Source organism: Nicotiana tabacum, chromosome 10 (genome assembly GCF_000715075.1).
Source record: "Nicotiana tabacum cultivar K326 chromosome 10, ASM71507v2, whole genome shotgun sequence".
Classification (NCBI taxonomy): Eukaryota; Viridiplantae; Streptophyta; class Magnoliopsida; order Solanales; family Solanaceae; genus Nicotiana; species Nicotiana tabacum.
This window is the reverse complement of record NC_134089.1, coordinates 89,882,413-89,891,597: the sequence shown is the minus strand read 5'-3', so window position 1 is coordinate 89,891,597 and position 9,185 is coordinate 89,882,413. Positions and strand designations below refer to the sequence as shown.

Genomic DNA, 9,185 nt, shown 5'->3' with positions numbered 1-9,185 from the left:
TAGATGACATGTGTTATCGATATATATTGTACTTTCAACTTTTTGCTTATCATTTCATAATTTATATGTTCTTTTGTTATCTACAGAAGAAAATGTATGTAAATTCTGAGAACTTTCAGTATGTTGGGATCTTCCAAGAGGTTGAAATCGATCTTTTCATGAAAGCGTACTTCTAGCGACTCAATTGGTAACCATGATACATTTTCATGTTCTAAGAAACTGCTCTTGTTTTTAAAATTTATATCGTTCCTTTACATAGATGTCACAACAATATACTAACATCGTGATATTTCTTTTCAAGTTCATTTAGGCAACTGACATAGCCAGAAGAAGTTGAAAGCTATGTTATCTTTTTTTACATGCTCAAGTTAGTGAGACAGAGAGATCCTTCCATTTCTTCCTTTTTTTTCTTTCTAGATTTTCCTCACAGGACTTCTTTATTCTTATACAAAATTTTTAAAATCTAAGTGATCATCAGAGGTATCTTGTATCGTTTTGTAATTTAATTTATCATTTAATATTTCTAATGCTAATTTAAAATAATTTGCTTCAACACTTGAACGAATTTGAAGAAAAAAATTTTTAATTGGAAAATTTTCTGTATATTCTAATGAATAAATCCAGGGACTGTACAGACTACTACTTATATATAGCAAAAATGGAATCTAAGATATAACTACCTATACACTTGTCTCCTATTCTATTGGCTATTCTATAACAAACTCACATGCTAGAATAAATAATATGTGCAAAATACAAAACTTAATCTTATCTTCAGCTTCTTCTAGTAGGCCCAAGGAAAACGAATTAATTCATTGAGTTCAATGGATGTGAGCCCAAGATTGATGTAGAAGCCCAATGTCCCTATAAAATCTGGTCGAGACATTTGTTTGTGCAAGACCTTTGATTTCCTCCACGTGGCTTGATCTCAGCTACTCAAATCTTCACAAAGATATTCAGACATCAAATGTATCGAACATCCTAGAAGACCAAACTTTACCTTCTGTCAAAGACGAGTTCTTCTTCTTTCTTCCTTTATTCTTCTTCTCTATCTTTGAGTAAAATTCCATGAATCCCAGAATTTGAATGGGCTTTCATCTTCCCAACATCCCCCCTCAATTTAGAGGGTAACTTTGTAACCCCCAACTTGATCAAAATCTCTGAGTGATAAACCCCTGAAAGTGGTTTTGTGAAAAGATCCGCCAATTGGTCTTTAGAAGGAACAAAAGATAGGGTATTTAGTCCGGAAAGGAACTGTTAACGCACAAAATGACAATCAATCTCGACATGTTTTGTGCATTCATGGAAGACGGGGTTACAGGCGATGTGAATGGCTACTTTGTTGTTAGAGTGAGGAGGTATGGGAAGGTTTACTGGTGCAGAGAGATCCTCAAGAAGTCGAACAAGCCAAGTAAGTTCTGCAGTTACTCTTCGCATAGATCTGTATCCTACCTCTGTAGATGATAAAGAAATTGATATTTGTTTCTTTGATTTCTAGGAAATTGGTACTTCTCCTAGTGTGATGAAAAACCCATTTACAGACCTTCTGGAATCCTTGCAAGAAGTCCAATCAGCATCACAAAATGCAAGCAAGGAAAATAATGGTGTTGTTGAGAGAAGAATTCCTTGTCCCGGATCGGAGCTCAAGTATTTCAACAATCGCAATGCAGCAATAAAGTGAGGGAGATAGGTTTTCTACATGTACTGGCTGAAAGTAAGAACTGCAAAGGAAAGACATGGGCGAATGTTAGTCAGATAGTTCAATTTCCCAACTAGATAACGATACACTGTGGGATTTTGCAAAGGTCAGCCATCATCTGGTTGAAGTTTGGAAGGAAGGATCAAGAGGAGAAGTGACTCGAGCCAAGTGAGAAACATCAAACTCCTGCAACATGTCCAAGGTAAATTTCCTTTGACTCACAATGAAACCTTCCTTTTCTCTCAGAATTTCCATCCCTAAAGCTTCCTAGATTTTTGACTTTGAATTCAGTGTTTAGAAAGTCCTTGATGTGTTGAATCTCTTCCAAGTCATCTCCAGTTAGTAGAATGTCATCTACATAGATAGATATGATAGAAATCAGGCTTCCTATGCGTTTAAAGAATAGAGAATAATCATTAATGATGAAGAATACCCCTTAAAACTCAAAGCCCCTGCAAGCCTAGCATACCATTGCCTGGAAGGTTGCTTCAACCCATATAATGACTTCCTTAGTAAACAAATATGCTTAGGGCTAAGATGTATTAAATCTGAAGGAAACTTCATGTATACCTCCTCCTGAAGATCACCATGCAAAAATGCATTGTTGACATCCAATTGAGACAAATTCCAATCTCTTTTGGCTGCAATAATGAGCAAACATCTTATAGTAGTCATTTTCACCACTTGTGAAAAGGTCCTACCATAATCTATTCCCTCTCTTTGGACATCCCCCCTGACCACCAGCCTTGACTTTAATCTTTCAACTCTTCCATCTGATAGATGCTTTAACTTATATACCCGTTTACAAGGTAGAACTCTTTTCCATTTAGATAGTTCAACTACATCCCAAGTGTGGTTGTCTTCTATAGCTTTAATCTCGGAGTCCATAGCCTCTATCCAACCTGGATGTTGACAAGCTTGTCCAAAATTTTTAGGCTCTATGAGAGTAGAAATTGATTGCATTACATATTGATTGTTGGGAGATAGAGAAGAAAAACAGTACTCCCTAGGTTTACTTGGTTGAGTGAAACAGACAGCTCATACATCTGTGAACATGATATTACTACACACATAATCCTTTAGGTAGGTTGGTTGATTGGAAACCCTTCCTGACCTCCTCACTAATGTAGGCTGTTTAGGTGCAGGAACATGTGAGCTAGTATGTGGTGTATCTGGGATAGGTGGAAAAGAAACTGGGCTAGGAGATAATTGGGGATGGTGAGAAGTAGATGAAGATCTTGGTGATGGTGAAGAGAAAATGTCAGAAACTTCAAGTTCTAAAGAGATAGGTGAAGGTTGATCCTGTGATGGAGATAAGTAGATAGATTATGTACTGAAGGTTGAGCTTGGGAATATAGGTTGGTGTGAAGGTCTGTTCTTAGCAAAAGGAAAGTGTGTTTCATGAAACTTCACATCCCTTGACACAAATACTCTTCATGTGGACAATTATAGTAGCTTATATCCTTTTTGATGAAGGGGGTAACCAACCAAAACACATGTTGTTTCCCTTTCATCAAACTTTCCTCTTCCTTGTGCTAATGTTGAAGCATAACAAAGGCATCCAAAATTACTTAAATAATCATACTTGGGCTTCTTCTGGAACAAAACCTCATATGGTATTTTGCCTTTAAGAACATTGGAAGGCATCCTATTAATAAGATGTGTGGCAGTTAGGATAGACTCTCCCCAATATGACATAGGTAGCTTTGATTGAAACATCAACCCTCTTGCAGTCTCTAAGATGTGTCTATGTTTCCTTTCAACAACTCCATTTTATTGAGGAGTTGCTACACTAAGACCTTTGATGCAAAATTCCTTGAGAACCTAGGAAAACTGCCTCTTGTGTACCTTTTCCCAATTCCAGTGCATTGTCAGATCTTATCACTTTGACTTTCACATTGAATTGTCTCTCAACCATAGACAGAAAAGATTTAAGCATAGGGAAAGTATTACTTTTAGCACTTAATAAAAATGTCCATGTTCCTCTACTACAGTCATGTACTATAATAAGAAAATATCTGAAACCATTGTAAGTATTTGACTTATAAGGTCCCCATGTGTCAATATGTATAAGTTCAAATTTATGCTTGGACCTTATGTTACTGACAGGGAAAGGGTTTCTGGTTTGCTTAGCCTTAGAACACACATCGCAAATAAACTCAGAATTTGATTTACAATGAAGCAAATCTAAATGTTTCATTGCTGAAAATGGGAGGTGTTCCAATTTTACATGCCAAAGCTTAAAATCAGAAACAACATTAACTTGAACTGGACTAGAAAAAGAAACAGACTCAAATGGAATTTTTTACTTTTGGAATTGAAAATACATCACTACTGAACAGACCCTTAGACTTAAGACTACTTGGTTCCAATAAGTAGAGCCCTTCTCTAACTTCACCAAAAGCTTGAGGACTTTCATTGAAAGGCCCTACAATACACACTCAATAGATGTGAAAAGGACATCATACTTGAATTGAACACAAAACCTATAAACTGATAACAAATTATACTTGAATTCTGAAACATGCAATACATTGTTCAGAATATGACCAGGAAAAATAGAAATGCTCCCTACATGAGTAACAATCACCTTGAAAGAGTTACGTAAATTGATGTTCAAAGGTAGAGACAGAAACAAGAAAGAATTAGGATCAAAACACATATGCTCTGAGGCACCTGAATCAATGATCCAGGTGTCTGATTTTAAACTAGTGAATGATGAACCTGAGTATTTTAGAATAGTACCATCAACTACATTAGCATTGATTCTTGTATTTCCTGCCTGTGCTATGTTTGCTTGCTTATACATGTGCATCATTTCTGCAACCTATTCTTTGCTGAGTTGCTGTCCAAAATTATTGCCATTGAGTTCAGTGCCTTGTCCTGCTGAATTTTCATGTTCCTCATTTGTCACCACTGCATTTCCCTTAATCTGATTATGACATCCGTTGTGATTTGTGAACTCAAAATTCTCTGGAAATCCAATAATTCTGTAGCAATCTTCTTGTGTATGTCCTGTTTTTCCACAATAAGTATAAGACATATTTGGATTGTACTTCTTCTTTCCTTTGAATCTTTGCTGAGGCTTAACAAACCTTTGTCCAGAGTTGTTGAGTTTGGGTGCCATGGCTGCTCCCTTTTGTGTCTGGTTTCTGACCTTCTGATAATTTTTTCGTATCCTGTGATCATAAAAGCTGCAAAATCAGCTAGAAGCTGTGCATTAAGCTGCTTGTTCTCTCCTGCTGCTATAAATGATACTGATTGAGAGTTAAAATGTGCATTTGCATAAACCTCTCTTTGATTTTCATCTTGTAAGAGAAGTGAATAAGCATTATCCATGCTAGGCAAATGATTCATCATGAGGAAACCAAGAAATTAGATCCCATTAGAAATTAGATCAACCTCTGATCCTCTAGTGACTTAGTTAATTTTGCTTTTCCTTTACAAACACAAACACAAGAGCAGCATATGATAACATTCAAAGTATCTAATTCATCCCACAATCGTTTCAGCTTAGTGAAATATCCTGCAATATCACTGTTTCCCTGTACTAATCTTGATAATTCCTTTTGCAGATGATAAAGTTTAGCTCCATTTGATCTCCCAAATCTCTGCTCAAGGCTGTCCCAAAGCTCTTTTGCAGTTTTGGAATAAATCACACTATCTGCAATATCTTTTGAAAGAGCATTAAAGATCCAAGAGATGACCATGTCATTCACACAACTCCATTGTTCATGTTCTGGAGAATTCAGATCTGGAGATTGACAAACTCCATTGATGAAACCAAGTTTCTTCTTGGCTGATAAGGACAAGAGAATAGATCTTCTCCATCCCGGGTATCCTCTTCCATCAAATAAAGTTTTGACTAGAGTCATACCAAGTGAATCAGAATTATCGAGGTGATAGGGGTGATTAACATTATAGCTCACAGCCTTTGTAACATTGCTGGTTTCTGCAGTGATGGTTGTGTCACCCATTTTGTTCTACTGAAAACTGATGTAATAGATAGATTAGTTGATTGAATTGTTGGAGCGAGCTAGTTGCTCTGATACGATGAACGAATTTGAAGAAGAAATTTCTTAATTGAAATTTTTTCTATATATTCTAATGAATAAATCCAGAGACTGTACAGACTACTACTTATATACAACAAAAATGAAATTTAAGATATAACTACCTATACACTTGTCTCTTATTCTATTGGCTATTCTATAACAAACTCACATGTTATTTACAAGAAAAAAAATGTGTGCAAAATATAAAACTTAATCTTATCTTCAGCTTCTTGTAGTAGGCCCAAGGAAAACGAATTAATTCATTGAATCCAATGGATGTAAGCCCAAGATTGATGCAGAAGCCCAATGTCTCTATAAAGTTTGGTTGACACATTTGTTTGTGCAAGACCATTGATTTCCTCCACGTGGCTTGATCTCAGCTACTCAATTCATAAAGATGTTCAGACATCAAATGTATCGAACATTCTAGAAGACCAAACTTTACCTTCTGTCAAAGACGAGTTCTTCTTCTTTATTCCTTTTTTCTTCTTCTCTATCTTTGAGTAAAACTCCATGAATCCTAGAATTAGAATGGGATTTCGTCTTTCCAACAACACTCCATAACTACTAACATTGTAAGTTCTCTTTCAAATATTTATTAATTCAAATCCCTTGTAATGCTCTTTAATCACTTTTAGAAGAAGTCACGAGAAATATAGAGATTATGAAGAAAGATTTTGGTGGAGCCTAAGAGTTGAGGGAAGAACTATTTTGAATTAATACACGCTAATATCAGAAATTAGTCCTTCAAAACCTGTATTTTTTTTTTAAACCTTTTAAATATTAAAAAAGATTATTCCACAAATATAATGAGATCTTTCATGATAGTGCGAAGCGCAACAAGTTCGCTAGTTATAGTTAGGTGAAATTTCCTACAAAAATTCGAGTCACCCTTTTCTAGCCCCGATTGGATGGCACACTGTTTTTAATCAAATATATATAGGTTGACTCAATGTTAATTTTATCCATGGTTATTGAACTTTTGTGTTTGTTATCCAAAAGTCACTTTTCTTTTTTTTGTTATGTAAAAATCATTAAATTTTGTGTTCATTACACAAAAGTTACTTTTCTTTGTTTTGTTACACAAAATCATTTTACTTTGCTCTAGTTATCACAAAAGTCATATTTTTACTTGAGTAGTCTATTATGCCCTTGTTATTATATAAACCTTCATATTTATATAATACCTTCTATATTATATACTATATAATATACTTTTACCTATGTATTTTATTTATAAATAACATTATAAAACAACTTTTTTTCCAGCAATTTTTTTTTTTTTTGAATTTAATTGACCGACCAAAGTTGGTCGGTAATTTCCGACCATCTTTGGTCGGTAGGGCCTTTCGACCTTCAAAATATCGACAACGCGTTAATGGTCGTGTTTTGGATGGTTATTGGTCATTACCGACCAACTTTGGTCGATTCTTTTTAACGGGTTTTTCCGAATTTCAGTAGTATAAAATAAACAATTGTTCAGGTAAATCCCCAAAAAAATATCCCCAGCTAAATTCGCATGTAGAGTTACCTAGGAATTTTCCTTCAGATTAACATATGATTTTTTCATCATTTTCTTTGTTTGTTTATCTGCGAATTTTCTCACAGAAATGTACTTGCCGATTTTTTTCTCTACTAATATATATTAAAGTTACCGACAAATTTAATAATGCTACTAATATATCTTGAAAATTAAAGTTAGAAAAAATTAAATATACGAATATATTATAAAAATAATAAATAAAATAATATTAAGTTATTTTATTTATAAATAAAATACATAGGTATATTATATAGTATATAATATAGAAGGTATTACATAAATATGAAGGTTTATATAATAACAAGGGCATAATAGACTTTTCAAGTAAAAATATGACTTTTGTGATAACTAGAGCAAAGTAAAATGATTTTTGTGTAACAAAAGAATGAAAAATGACTTTTGTGTAATGAGCATAAAGTTGAATGATTTTTACGTAACCAAAAAAGAAAAGCAACTTTTGGGTAACAAACACAAAAGTTCAATGACGATGGATAAAATTAAATCGGTTGACCCTGATCTCTTGTCTGATCATTTGCTAAAAGACTATACATGGGGCTTAATTGACACTATAATTAAGCTAATTGATATCGCAAATCTCCAAGTATCTTCTCTCGATTGGATGGGCTTATGTCGCTAGAAAGGTGAGAAAGACTTCCAATCTTTGTATAGGGCAATTCGAGATGAACTCCTTCCCTTCCCTGCTGAAAACTCCTTCCTTGCTAAATCTTTCTGTTTCAATATTCGTCTTTTTTCTTGTGGACAGTCAAGTAGAACTTTGTGTATGTGGAATTAAAACAAAATGAAATTGAAGGAGCAGCTCATTTTGAGTCTTTGACAAGTGGTAAGAGAACTTGTTAAAAATAGGAAACGTTAGGACTAGGACTAGGACTAGGACTAGTCAATAAAATACTTTAGAATAACGGCTATATATGCAGACCGTACCAACGGTCACTTTACTTTTAACTTTTCTAATAAACACAATGTTTAGTTTCACTTCCTATATATCTGTGCGAACATTCCCTTAGTGTTCATCGCACATTAATCATCAGCCAAAACATCAGAATTTATCTATTAATTTCCTGCTAATTTCCTATTCAGATATTCTGTTCTTTCTCATTTTATTGCACTATGCCTAAATTATTTTCTATTGCTGTTCTTCTATTTTTCGTATTAAATTCCGGTGGGGCTCAAATTACAAATGCACCTTCTCAAGCACCGATATTTTCTCCTTCTAAATCGCCGCCGGCACACGTCACGGTTTCTTCTCCGGCGAAGTCTCCGGTGTCTTTGTCCTCGGCTCCTAAATCCAGTCCATCTACTTCGCCGGTACAGTCCCCGATGGCGAGTTCTCCGGTGACTACCATTTCTCCCGCACTCACTCCATCTGTGGCGACTCCTCCGCCAGCAGAAACTCCGGTGACTACTCCAGCATATTCGCCGGCGGTAGCTGAGGTTCCTTCAGAATCCTCAAGCATTCCTTCAAGTTCAGCAACTCCATCCGAATCACCGGGAATGTTTCCTTCTACTGGTAGCGAACCAACGTCGGCGCCGTCGAGTTTATCGCCGGAGACTTCACAGGGTCCAGTTGCTGATGATGCTTCCGCTGCAATTTCAATTCTCGAGTTGCCGATTGTTCTAAGTGGGCTTGCTGTTTGGGCTGCCCTATCATTTTGAATGCCTCCGGCCCAATACTGCGCACTGCCACATTTTGACATGCTATTATTGAGTCTATCACTATTGTTGTAATTTTTTAACACTGATATTCATTCAATGTACTGGACTACTTTCTATTTATTTATTTTAGAAAAAATGGCATGATTTGACAATAAAGAGAATTGACAATATTTTAGCCCTATATTAGGTTTGGCAAAGGTAACCCAAAAAATTG

At 35.3% G+C, this 9,185-nt stretch overlaps 1 long non-coding RNA gene across 1 annotated transcript; it reads left to right on the top strand.

Annotated features, from left to right (window-relative positions):
• Positions 1 to 983: 983 nt before the first annotated feature.
• On the top strand, positions 984 to 5,835 carry LOC142164704 (uncharacterized). Its single transcript, XR_012695625.1, has 3 exons — positions 984 to 1,411; positions 1,499 to 1,901; positions 5,275 to 5,835. It is a non-coding gene; the product is annotated as an uncharacterized LOC142164704 (long non-coding RNA).
• The last annotated feature ends 3,350 nt before the right edge of the window (positions 5,836 to 9,185 follow it).